Source organism: Trachemys scripta, chromosome 10 (assembly GCF_013100865.1).
Source record: "Trachemys scripta elegans isolate TJP31775 chromosome 10, CAS_Tse_1.0, whole genome shotgun sequence".
Taxonomy (NCBI): domain Eukaryota; kingdom Metazoa; phylum Chordata; order Testudines; family Emydidae; genus Trachemys; species Trachemys scripta.
Genome location: NC_048307.1, coordinates 17692099 through 17704696, shown reverse-complemented (window position 1 = coordinate 17704696; position 12598 = coordinate 17692099).

Here is a 12598-nt window from a genome sequence, read left to right as displayed (position 1 = left end):
CCTGACTGGCCGGAGTGCCGGGGGAGGGCGGCCCCGCTCTTCCCGGTCGGCCGGAGCACCGCGGGGAGGGCGGCGAGCCTGGCCATGGCCCTGCTCACCCCGGGTGAGTGCCGCCCCCCTCCAGATGCTGCCCCAAGCACATGCTTGGAGGGCTGGTGCCTGGAGCCGGACCTGGTTCCTTCTATCGCCCCACCACAGTTAGGGAACCCCATTGCAGCAAAGCCATCCACTATGACCTGCACATTTCCAGAGTCAGTACCCTTGTTAGCAGAAGGTCAGTGATTGCACTGGCTACTTGGATCACAGCAGCCCCCACAGTAGATTTGCCCACTTCAAATTGATTCTCGATTGACCGGTAGCAGTCAGGTATTACAAGCTTCTACAGGTCTATCGCCACTCGCTTCTCAACTGTCAGGACAGCACTCATCTTGGTATTCCTGTGCTTCAGGGCAGGGGAAAGCAACTCAAAGTTCCAGGAAGGTGGCCTTACGCATGCAAAAGTTTTGCAGCCACTGGGAATCATCCCATACCTGCAATACTATACAGTTCCACCAGTCTGTGCTTGTTTTCCAGACCCAGAATTATAATAATATATGGAGATATCCTATCTTCTAAAACTTATATGGAGATATCCTATCTTCTAAAACTGGAAGGGACCCTGAAAGATCATCGAGTCCAGCCCCCTGCTTTCACTAGGAGGACCAAGTACTGATTTTGCCCTAGGTGGCCCCCTCAAAGGCTGAACTCATAACCCTGGGTTTAGCAGGCCAATGCGCAAACCACTGAGCTATCCCTCCCCCTCTAATTGGTGTTCCACTGTATCAACTGTATCTACCCCACTGCTGCCATGATATCCCAATTGCCATATCCCATGCTACCAGGAACGTCTGTGTCCATGTCCTCCTCACAATCGTCCTCGTGCTGGCGGCTCCTAGCTAGGCTCTGCACATACTGCAGGATAATGCGCGAGGTGTTTACAATGCTCACAACAGCGGTGCTGAGCTGAGCGGGCTCCATGCTTGCCATGCTATGATGTCTGCACGGGTAACCCAGGAAAAAAGGTGTGAAATGATTGTCTGCCGTTGCTTCACGGAGGGAGAGAGGGGAGACTGATGACATGTACCCAAAACCACCAGCGACAATGTTTTTGTCCCATCAGGCATTGGGAGCTTAACCCATAATTCCAATAGGTAGCAGAGACTGTGGGGACTGTGGGATAGCTACCCACAGTGCACCACTCTGTGAGTCGATGCTAGCCACGGTATTGAGAACGCACTCCACCGACTTAATACACTTAGTGGGGACATACGCAATCGACTGTATAAAATCGCTTTCTAAACATCAACTTCTATAAAATCGACCTAATTTCATAGTGTAGACATACCCTTAGAATCCTGATTCCCTGCCTAATCCCAGTCTCTTCCCATCCCCCCAGTCCCAGTCTCCTGCTCCAGCCAGTCCTAGCCCTCACTCCACCTCCAGCTCCTAGTTCCAGTCTCCTCCCCATACTCTGTGGACCAAGAGGTCTTGAACCTGCGTTTGCAGACCCCAGGCAATCTTTGTATGCCCATCCAGTGGCTTGCTAGTAAGTAGTGGGCTGAGTGGGTAATGGAACCTTGGCTCTACCAGAGGCACCATCCATGGGAGTCCTGATTAGAGGAATGCCTGACCCTATCAATTCACCCAGCTACACTGTTTAAGCTGGAAGGAGACACAGGAAGTTGTCTGTGCAACTGGGTTTATTCCTGGCTGGCTGCTCCATTGGACTCTGACTTCTGAGCCTTGCTCTCCTGACTTGTTCCTGTTTCCCTGCCTTGCTCCAGGTTCCTGTTTCCCTGACCTCTTCCTGGTTCCTGCCTTGTTCCTGATCTGACCCTTGGCTTGACTCTCTGATGCTGGCTCTGATCTTTGGCTTGACCCCTGAGTCTGATTCTGGCTCTGACCACTAGTGGTGACTGCCCAAGCCCCAGTCATGACATCCAGTCCCAGTCTCCTTGCCTTACCAGGTCTAGCTTCCCCTGCATCCCCAGCACTCATCTCTTTGCCCAGTCAGTCACAGTTTCTCTCTTCCCAGTTTCAATGGACTTCTTGACCCAATCTACTCCTTTCCCTCTCCCTGCTCTGGCTTTTGTCCCCTTTGCATTCTAATCAGATAGCGTCCTCCTCCACACTGGTTGGGCACTAGCAAGCAGGTCATACAGAGCACAGGAGAGACAAGCTCCCTTCTCTTGGTTTTAGGGCTTGGTCCCACCCCAGCCTAGAGCAGCCATTACAGGTAAAGTCACAGTCACTCTGTGGGGATGGCATATGTACTGTGCAGCCACAGGTAGCAGCTATGAGGGAATGGAGCACGCTTGGTTGCTCTGTGGGGATGAGGCATGTGCGGACTAGTCAGCACTAGGAACTCTGAGAAGCTTGAGCATGTTCAGTGAGGATGGAATCTTCAGAGTCTTTAGCTGCTAAAACTGAAGAAGTCTTTACAGAGCATGTGTGAACAGTGAGTGTTCCAAGGCTTATAAACTTGGCCAAATTTGGGCAGAGATTTACAGGGATTGCTGACACAAAGCCCCCCTGCCACCTTTCAAGTCCCTACTCCAGAGTATGGGGGCTCTTCAGCATTGCAAAGCAAAGATCACCATATTTATTTTTTTAACGTGAGCAAAACAATGTATTTTTCCCTCGTCTTATTTGCGGAAATGGCTGAACTGTTTTGGCTGAAATAATCAATCAATCAATCAATAAAAAATCATGCTGAGACAGGCAGCTGGCATGGAAAATTTCAGCCTGAGCAATTTTAAGTCTGGCAAAGTTATAAGCAAGTGAAAACTTAATAAGAGGCGGTGCTACCGTCCTCACCTATAATATATGTTTTATGTACATTTGCAATTTCTTTTGCTGATAATTATAAATACAGAAAGTAAATTCCAATTCTCTTATTTGACCCTCCTCAGCCAGTTGATTGGCTGATTTATTTTAGGCATCACAGCAGAGATGGGTCATGACCAGACATTCGGGAGAGGGGAGTGGTTTTACAGATTAGTTCAAGGAAGGTATATTCCGTGCTTTAGGGACAGCATGGAAAAAGGCCCTGAGATGTTTGCAGGACAAGCTGACAGGAGAGCTGTCCCTGGCAGAGTAGAGGCGTGATAACAGGGAGAAGCAGGCAAATAGGGTCTTGAAAGTGAGAACAGAAAGAGTAGAACAGGAGGACTTGTGGCACCTTAGAGACTAACAAATTTATTAGAGCATAAGCTTTCGTGGACTACAGCCCACTTCTTCGGCTACTCTGAAACAGAAAGAGTGAACTTGTAGTGAAACAAGGTGGAAGCGAGTGGAGAGATTCAAAGAAGGAGGGCTTTTAATTTAACTGCCCTTTAATGTAAATTGAATACATTGTACAGCAGGAGTCAAACTTTTAGGGCATGTATTTTTAGCTGGGATTATTCCCTTTCTCCCTTTTGCAGGAATAAATGGTGCCCACAAAGCTTGCACCCATGAAAACAGATTCCATGCCTGAGTACCTGACCTGAGGGTTCAGCCAGGTTAGTAAAGACACAAGTACTTACAATGGCATATGCAGTTCAATAGCAGGTATAAAAATATGGGGGCTAGCTTTGCAGACATAAATGGCACCCTTTAAATGGCGACAACCTTTCTATGAAAAGAACATAAGACCAAAAAGATCACTAAAAATAAAGTGCTTCTCAAAAATATATTAACATCTGTGAAAATACAGTACTGAGTGGTGCCTGCAGTTTAGGTGATTTCCACTTCAGGCTGTATTCATCTTCCCCAGAGAGTATAAGATAAGTTGAAGTGGATATTTACAACAACAGGGAACTCCTGAGCTCTAGCAGGGGCTCTGAGACTAGTTCCCTTTGTGACTTAGTCTCTCTGCCTTAGTCTCTATCTTTAAAGCGGGGGACAATAACACAGTTTTTGCTTTGCAGGGGTGTTGTGAAGATTAATTAATAGTTCAAAAGCACTTTGAGGAGGTCACCTTTCTCCATCAGGTGCATCCTGAAAATCCACTCCTTTTGGCTGCCCACTACTTGGCCAGCCCTGCTTTCGTGCTACCCATCTCACAATCCTTTCATTTAGCTCCCATTTACAACATAAAGAGAAAATGTAACTGGAGAAATAAATGAGAAAACCTATTTGGAATTAACAAATACACATGCCAAAGACAGCCACAATATCATTTAAATGTATGTGATAATACACTCCCTCCCACACGGTCTGTATTTAAAATGGGCCAGACAATATTCAATACGAGTAAGACTAACTCCAAAGGTAGTCACAGTAAAGTCAATGAGACTACTCATGGAGTAAGCTGCTACTAAACTAGAATAATGCTATCACACTCTGGCCCAAAGTAAATAAGGCGTTATCTAAAAACATACTCTAACTACAAAGACAAAAACAGGAACAGAAACAAACCAAAACCCCTTGCAAATCGATTACCCATCAAGCTGCGTGTGTTACTCTAAGCAACTACATATTCTTGCTGTAACCCTTGTTCTCCTTTCACTTTCTATTTATATATCTACCCACACAAGGTCACCTGGGTATTGAGCACCTTTCACTTTCCTCCCATTTTTCTCATATCCATTGGCTGTGTCAGGGTCTCATTTAGATTCTAAACTCTGTGGGGCAGTGACCAGGTCTCCTGTCTGTTCTGTAAAGTGATTTGAACACTTTTGGGCCCCGCACTGGTACGGTGGGGGTTAATCCTTCCTTCTTAGCAGAAGAAGCCCTGCCCCTGAGGCTCTGCAGAGCATACTCCACCTGGAAGTCAGGTATAAAAGCTTCCAGAGCTGTTCAGTCAGGGCAGACTGCTGGAGGGGAAGGAGGTTCATCACTCTCTCCAGCAGAAGAGTGGCCCGCACACCAGGACGCAGAGGCCAGATGCGCTGCAGAGGGGAAGCAGAGGACGCCGCGGATCTGGTTGAATCCGAGGAAGAGGTAGGAAGAGACGTAGGGAGTCCTTAAAGGGGAACGGTGCGAAGACCGTTCAGGCCGGCATGTTTTGGGAAGATCCCCACCAGACCACTGGTGAGGAGAACTCGCCACCAACAGGGCCCTGGGTCGGGATCCAGGGCGGGGGGCGGTACCGGGTCCCCCTACCTTGGCCACCCACCTTCGAAAGGGGGTGGCCCCACTCAGTGAGTTGGTTGGACTTCGGCCACTAGGCCGCATTACCCCACCAGAGGAGGGGAATTAGATGGACTCTAGCCATTGGGCCGCGCTGCCCTAGGGGCGTGTTGTATGGACTCCGGTTGCTAGGCCACATTATCCCACTAGGGAAGGGGAAGTAGATGGACTCTAGCCCTTGGGCCACACTGTGCTAACTACAGAGGGGTTTAGAACACGGATTTGGACGTAGAGAGGCTGTGTTACCTCCCATCCCCTTGGCTTAAGGGGCCGTCGAGGTACAAGCCCCACCACAGGCCCTATAAAACAAATAATAAACAATGCTAATATGAATAGGACTTGATCTAGCATAGTGCTGAGTATATCCAGCAACCTTTGCAATGGAGAGCATTCAACATCTTGCAGAATTGGGGCTAAAATGACAAAACAGAGCTGATGCTCCAGTTTTGTGTAGAGCATGATCACTCTGTTGTAAAAATGTACTGCACCATCATTTATCATCTTAATGGTGAAAATAAATAATGTCGGCACTTACTCTAAAACAAGACAGGATGTTCAGCTGCTTTTGCAGGGAAAAAAAATCCTATTTTATGAGTTGTTTGAATGAGATTTGATTGAAATTAAATTCTCTAGATTCTTGTGAGCTTTTAGTAAAAAAAAAAAAATGTAATTGCCCTTTAATTGTTCAGGCAATTTGGTTTAATTCAGTTTATTTGACTTATTAGCTGAAGTATGTGACTCTCACAGAAAGGGTGATGGGCACACCTGCAAATGTGGAACAGGGTTTGCCAAGGCAATAGAGCCCAGTTGAAATACAGCATTTTCTGATGTGGCACTGGAAAACAAGGAAGACCTCAGGAAATCAGTGGGATTGGGAGAATCCAGCTAGAACTCATTGGGATTGTTATAAGGCACCCCCTATAACTCACTTCAAAGAAGACATAGAGTTAAACTCAGCCCTGAGGTAAGCAAGCTCCACTCCACTGAAGTCAATGGTTCTAAATCTACTTATACCAAACATGAATTAGCCCCCTACTCTAGACCTGAGACCTGATTTGCACACAAAACTCCCACTGACTTTGCAAGATCAGAGTTTAATTAGCAAGAAAGACCTCGTCCCTGTTCCCTGCCCCCACTCTGCCTCCTCCCATCCCTATTTTCAAATGGTAAAACTAATCCTCCATTTTTGAGGCTAGGGTGAAAACGTGGATTTCATTTTCTGCAGCTCATTAGGCAATTTTGACATTGATTTATTTGGGCTTGTGAGTGCTCAGAACTTCTGAAAGCAGGTCCTGAGGTATCAGACTGACATTTTCAAAAGCAGCCACTAAGTGCTTAGGATATGTTGAAACCAGCTATGTTGCTTAATTTATGTTCCATGTGTCAGCATGGTGTGATGAGTTACCTCTGAGCCCGAGTCATGCCTGAACCAGTGAGTGTGATGAGTCATCAGAGGCAATTACCTGCAGGTCTTATGATAGGCCCCATAACATTCAACCAGGGTCCAGCCAATCCACAGGTGAGGACCCACCCAGATGATCCCAAGACAGGTATATACGCTCCTAAGGGAACCAGTCTCTCCAGTCTGCTCAGTGTCACTACCTGGCTGGGAGCACTCCCATTGCCTAGTAGTTCTGACAGTCCGTTCTTTCAGCCAGCTGCCCGGCGACTCTGACACAGGGAGAACCTTTTAGCCAATTTCAATCAGCAGTGGGTTTGAAGAAAGAACTGCTAAACCACGGAATTAACTTTCTGATTAAGAAACTGGCTCCCAGCACTTTGTAATACTAAAGCAGACATTATCCTAAAACTGATTTTTTGAAAAGATATTACGCCTTCTGAGGAGCTACTAGAATCAGTAGAACAGATGCTGGTAAACTGTGAAAGGTCTGACCTTACTTATCATAAAGTGCCCCATCCGAGGCAGAAAGGACCATGATCTAAAGATGACTGGAGGTTGCAGGTGATGAACCCACTTGGAAAAAAAATGAGGTTCAAGTTAGACACTCAAATTAGAGGCCCTTTTTGAAAATGTAGGCCATAATTTTTTGTCAGACACAATGTAAAGTATGGTTATGTCAACATTATTTTTATATTTCCTTCAGCAGGGCATTTGGATCATACCACCTTCCAAAGGACGCAACATTATTTAATCCTCTTTATCTTTCTAGTCACATTTTTTTCTTTTTCCACAAGAAAAGATGGGATTAGCTGTGTAGTCATCATAATGTCACAAGTATAGTCTCTGCTGTTGAAGGGAGCCTCTTGTCTATAGTGGTCAAGATCTCAAACTGGTAACACATGCCTCACTATTCTGGATGGCATGTACAGATACTTGTATGCCAAATAAAAAAGAACAATGGAGAAAAATTGTTTGCAGTCGGTTTGCGCTGCCAAGAAAACAGACTGTATTATACGGGGTGCCTGCCTGTGAAGCCAATTAATATGTCCCACTTGGGGAGCGTTTCAAAATGCATGGAATATGAAAACATAAACACCGCAAGAAGGCAAGCCAAGATGAAGCAACACACCTCCACAGTAGTAATACCTGTGATCACTATAGTGCCTTTCATCAACACATCCAAAACTGACAAACTTCACAAACTCTGGACCAAATCTGGGGTATCTTTCTTACACAGGTTGTCCCATTTGCTATCTATGGAGTGATCCCTGTGCCTGTCTGTACTTAATCTATCCATCCTTTCAAACAGTACTGTACTATGCTTGCTTTATCCATTACTAAAATGCAGCCACCTCTCAAACAGAAGTCAGCAGACTTTAAACATCACATAGCAACACTCCACACCAAATCAGGGTAGAGTGAATACCTTTTCCAGTCAAAGATACAGGGGCTTCTATTCAAGCCCTACAGTAGCCAAATACTTCTCACTGAAGTCAATGGGAGTTATTCAGATAGGGCTCAATCCAGCCCCCACTGAAGTCAATGGCCATATTCCCACTGAATTCAACAGTGCAGGTTGACCCTAGAGTGCCGCAGACAAGCAGAACCCAGGGAATTATAGCCTGGCAGAATTTGATCACGCAGTTGGAATCCCATGAAAACTGATTTTTCTTCAACCCCCCCTTTTCAGATAATTAAACATACTAACCAATTTTGTAACTACTGGGTACTCACAATAGAAGTGATACAACTCTGAAATTCTAAATGTAGTTGGGGATTTTAATAAGCTTCCAAATGAGAGAATAAAGGGGGAAACAAACAAATTAATGCCATAGGGCCAAATTCTGATCTCAGTTACAAGTGAAAAGACTGCCACTGATGATGATGTTATTACTGCAGATTTATACTGATGTAACTGAGAGAAGAATCTGCCCTGCTAGTTACCAGATATTACAGATCACAGTTTTCTAGTTTGGATTTCACATGGGTCAGGGATTCAGTCAACTAATTTGTTTGTAGAAGTTTTGCATTCTTGTATTGTTAATGTTCCCTGAGTTTTCTGCTTTGGGGCATTACAACTTTTGGCATAAGAGGGAAGAATGTTGTGCAGTTTTCTTTGTTGCGACCTGAGGAAATTGTCCAGTATTCCCAGCAGAAGGAATTTCATGCCTATTGGGGTGCTGTCACTTTCCTTAAACCAGAGGTGGGCAAACTATGGCCTGTGGGTCACATCTGGCCCACGGGGCCATCCTGCCTGGCCCCTGAGCTCCTGGCTGGCCCCGGCCCCTTCCCCACAGTCTCAGCTCGCCGTGCCAGCAGTGCGGCTGGCTCCGGCTGCGCGGCGTAGCTCAGGGGCAGATTTACAAGTGAATACAGGGTGCCCTGGCACGGGCCCCCCAACAACAGGGGGCCCCAGGGCTGGGCACTCGGGCAGCTTAGCACCTGTGCATCCCCTGTGGGGAGGGAGGGGCTGCACTGCAGGGGCAGGGGAGCAGGCAGGCAGTGCGGGTGGCGAGAGCGCGGCGAACGCAGGTGGAGGACTCAGGAAGAGCACTGGGTGGCGATGCAGCCGGCCGGAGAGAAGTGGCGCTTTCAAGGGGAAACCGCCGCTTCTCTGCGGCTGCGCGGCTGCCCCTGCTCCTCCTGAGTCCTCTGCCCATGTTTGCAGGGCCACATTCCAAAAGGGGTTGGGGGGGTGGGGTGGATAGGGGGTGGATAGGGGGTGGAGGTCCCAGGGGGGCAGTCAGGCGACAGGGAGAAGGGGGAGTGGATAGGGGATGGGGTCCCGGGGGGTGGTTAAGAGTGGGGATCCCAGGAGGGGNCCGCAGCTTCTCTGCGGCTGCCCCTGCTCCTCCTGAGTCCTCTGCCCATGTTTGCATGGCCACATTCCAAAAGGGGTTGGGCGGGTGGGGTGGATAGGGGGTGGAGGTCCCAGGGGGGCAGTCAGGCAACAGGGAGAAGGGGGAGTGGATAGGGGATGGGGTCCCGGGGGGACGGTTAAGAGTGGGGATCCCGGGAGGGGTTGTTCAGGGCACAAGGAGCAGGGGGTGGTGGATGGGCCGGGGGTTCTGAGCGGGGCAGTCAGGGAGTGGGAAGTGGGAGGGGGAAGATAGGGGGTGGGGGGCAGGCTGTTTGGGAGAGGCACAGCCTTCCCTTCCCAGCCCTCCATACCGTTTCGCAACCCCGATGTGGCCCTCGGGCCAAAAAGTTTGCCCACCCCTGCCTTAAACAATGCATCCGCTCTTTGCATATCAATTTAACAGTCGTGTGTTTTTCTACAGCTCCAAATTGCATGGCTCATTCTCTCCTGTATGACATCCCCAACAAATACTTGGATCTGTGACATGTTTCTTTCGAGGTGGGGTGGGGTGGGGGGGAAATAATAAAAATCACATGGAATAACTGAAAGGCCAATAGTTGGTATTTTGCTCTGATTATTATTAGAGAAGGATCTGAACAAAAACCTATAGTTTGGGCTGCATTCACTCAAACTGGATTCAGATCCAAATTACTCATTTTTATAATGAGGTAAGCTAAAAACCCCAGGAACAAACACCCCTGAAGTTTGAAGCTTCAGTCCATCTCTATTACAGGTTTGAAAACCAGCACTTCTATAGTTAACAGCACTAGACTATCTTTTTCTGGTAAAGTGATGGGGAAATGCAATGAAAAATCAGTAGCTGGGATAAATAAGAACAACAGCTAAATGCAGAGACTTTTTATCTCAGCTCTGGGCTGAAAAACAGAATGGGCAGAAGTGAATCAATACCCTTGCTGTCAAGTTCAGAAGCAATTTTTTAAATGATGGCAGTTTGTAGTGGACAAAGACATTTTTCAGACTCAGTTGGTAAGATTGGTCACTGGTGTAAATTCACTGATATCAGTGGAGTTATTCTGGGGATGAATTGCACCAGTGGTAGTTGAAGGGGTTGAAGTGGTAGTTGAAGGCCTAGTTCTTTACCAGTATTTTGAGGTTCTTTTCCTTCTGACACTGTTACTTCAGAGTATGAATTCTGAATATGCTGACTGACAGACTGGGCAGAACATTTGTCTCATGAGGGGATTCATGAGAGAATGGGGTTAGCATCAGTTATTGGCAAAGTTTCTACAGCTCCACAATATTCAAGCCTTATAATCCTAACATCAAGGATCACACCAGGCTGCTGCTTAATTGGAAATTAATGGTGATCCTCACCAATAGAATAGCTATATAAGGCTTTTTTTGCCCCACTCTTCCCACTGTTGCCACACTTGGTTCAGCTCCACTTGTGGTCACGTTAGGGTAGGGTGACCAGATAGCAAGTATAAAAAATCAGGACAGGGGGTGGGGGGTAATAGGTGCCTATATAAGAAAAAGCCCCCCAAGTCAGGACTGTCCCTATAAAATTGGGACATCTGGTCACCCTACGTTCAGGGGAATGTTGATTTGAAAAGGCTCTGATGTTTTAAACAGGGTGTCACTTGACCCAACTCAGAAAGGTCTATACAACACAGTGCTAAAGAGCCGATGGCTGCTGGTACCTTGTCTATACTAGCACTCACACCAGGGAGCTGATCCAGTGATAGCAATGGTAGGAAATTTTGGGCACTAAAGCTGAGTGTAGAGACGCTTTGAGTGATGAAATGATAACATTAGAGAGCACAGAGAAAAGGGTTTGAGGCTGGTGGAGTAGGGTTTGATTTAAAACAAATATTTACTGGTATCTTTTCACCCAAATTTTGGCCTGGCCTTCACTAGTCAAAATAAGTTTAAACTAGGGCTGGGCAAATTCATCTTGCATAATTATGAACTCACTGGAATTTTGGTGATCCAGTATGTCAACTCTGACCCGAACATTGGTTTGTTTTCACCAAAGAGAACCTAGTGAAAAAGAAAAACAAGAACAATGTGGGAGAGAAAGAAAAGGAAAAGAAGTGAAAGAGCGCAGGGGAAAATTCAAAAAGAGTGAAAAACACAGAGCAGAGAGGAGGAGGAGAAGAAAACTCTTATAAAAAAATAAAAACTATAGATGAATTCCTGTCCCTTTGAAAACAATGGGAGTTTCGCCATTGGCTTTAATGGAGCCAGGATTTTACCCTTTCTATCTGCATATCAATCTATTGTATTTTTGGGGCACTCATCAGCATAGTTCCTGAACACCAACAAATTACATCAAGCAATATTTTGCCTGAGACTGTATCTTCACCACTCCCTCATTTATTGCTGTGTTCTTTGTTTAGGTGAATTATATCTGTTCAGCCACATCTACGCTGCAAGCACTACCGTAGCACAGTTACGGCACTGTAGCTATGCTGCTATAGCGTAGGTGCTTCCTACAGGGATGGCATTCTTCTGTCAACCGAGCTGAGCCATGGGCGTCAGGTCGCTGTGATCCTGTCATGATGTGGGCCTGGCCAGGCCAAATCTGAGCCAGTGCTGTTGCAACCTAGCACACAAGGTTGCAGCACCACTCAGGTTTAGGGTTGCCAGGTGTCCAGTTTTCGACCAGAACACCCAGTTGAAAAGGGACCCTGGTGGCTCCGGTCAGCGGCCGTTAAAAGTCCAGTTGGTGGTGCAGCAGGCTAAGGCAGGATCCCAGAAGCAGCAGCATGTCCCCCCTCTGGCTCTTAGGCATAGGCACCCTCCAGCACCCCAAACCCCTCATCCCCAGCCCCACACCCCTATCTGGAGTCCTCACGCCCCCTGCACCCCAACCCCCTGCACCAGCCTGGAGCCCCCTCCCACACTCTGAACCCCTCAGCCCCATCCTGGAGACCCCTCTGCATCCCAAACCCCTCAGCCCACACCCCCAACTGGAGTCCTCACACACCCCCAACCCCTCAGCCCCAGCCCAGAGACCTCTCTGCACCCCAAACCCTTCATCTCCAGTCCCTCCCAGAGCCCACACCCCCAGCTGGAGCCCTCACCCCTTCCTGCATCCCAATCCACTGCCTCAGCCCCGAGCCCTCTCCCACACCCTGAACTCCTCATTTCTGGTCCCACCCCAGAGCCCACACCCACAGCCGGAGCCCTCACCCACAGCCGGAGCCCTCACCCCCGCC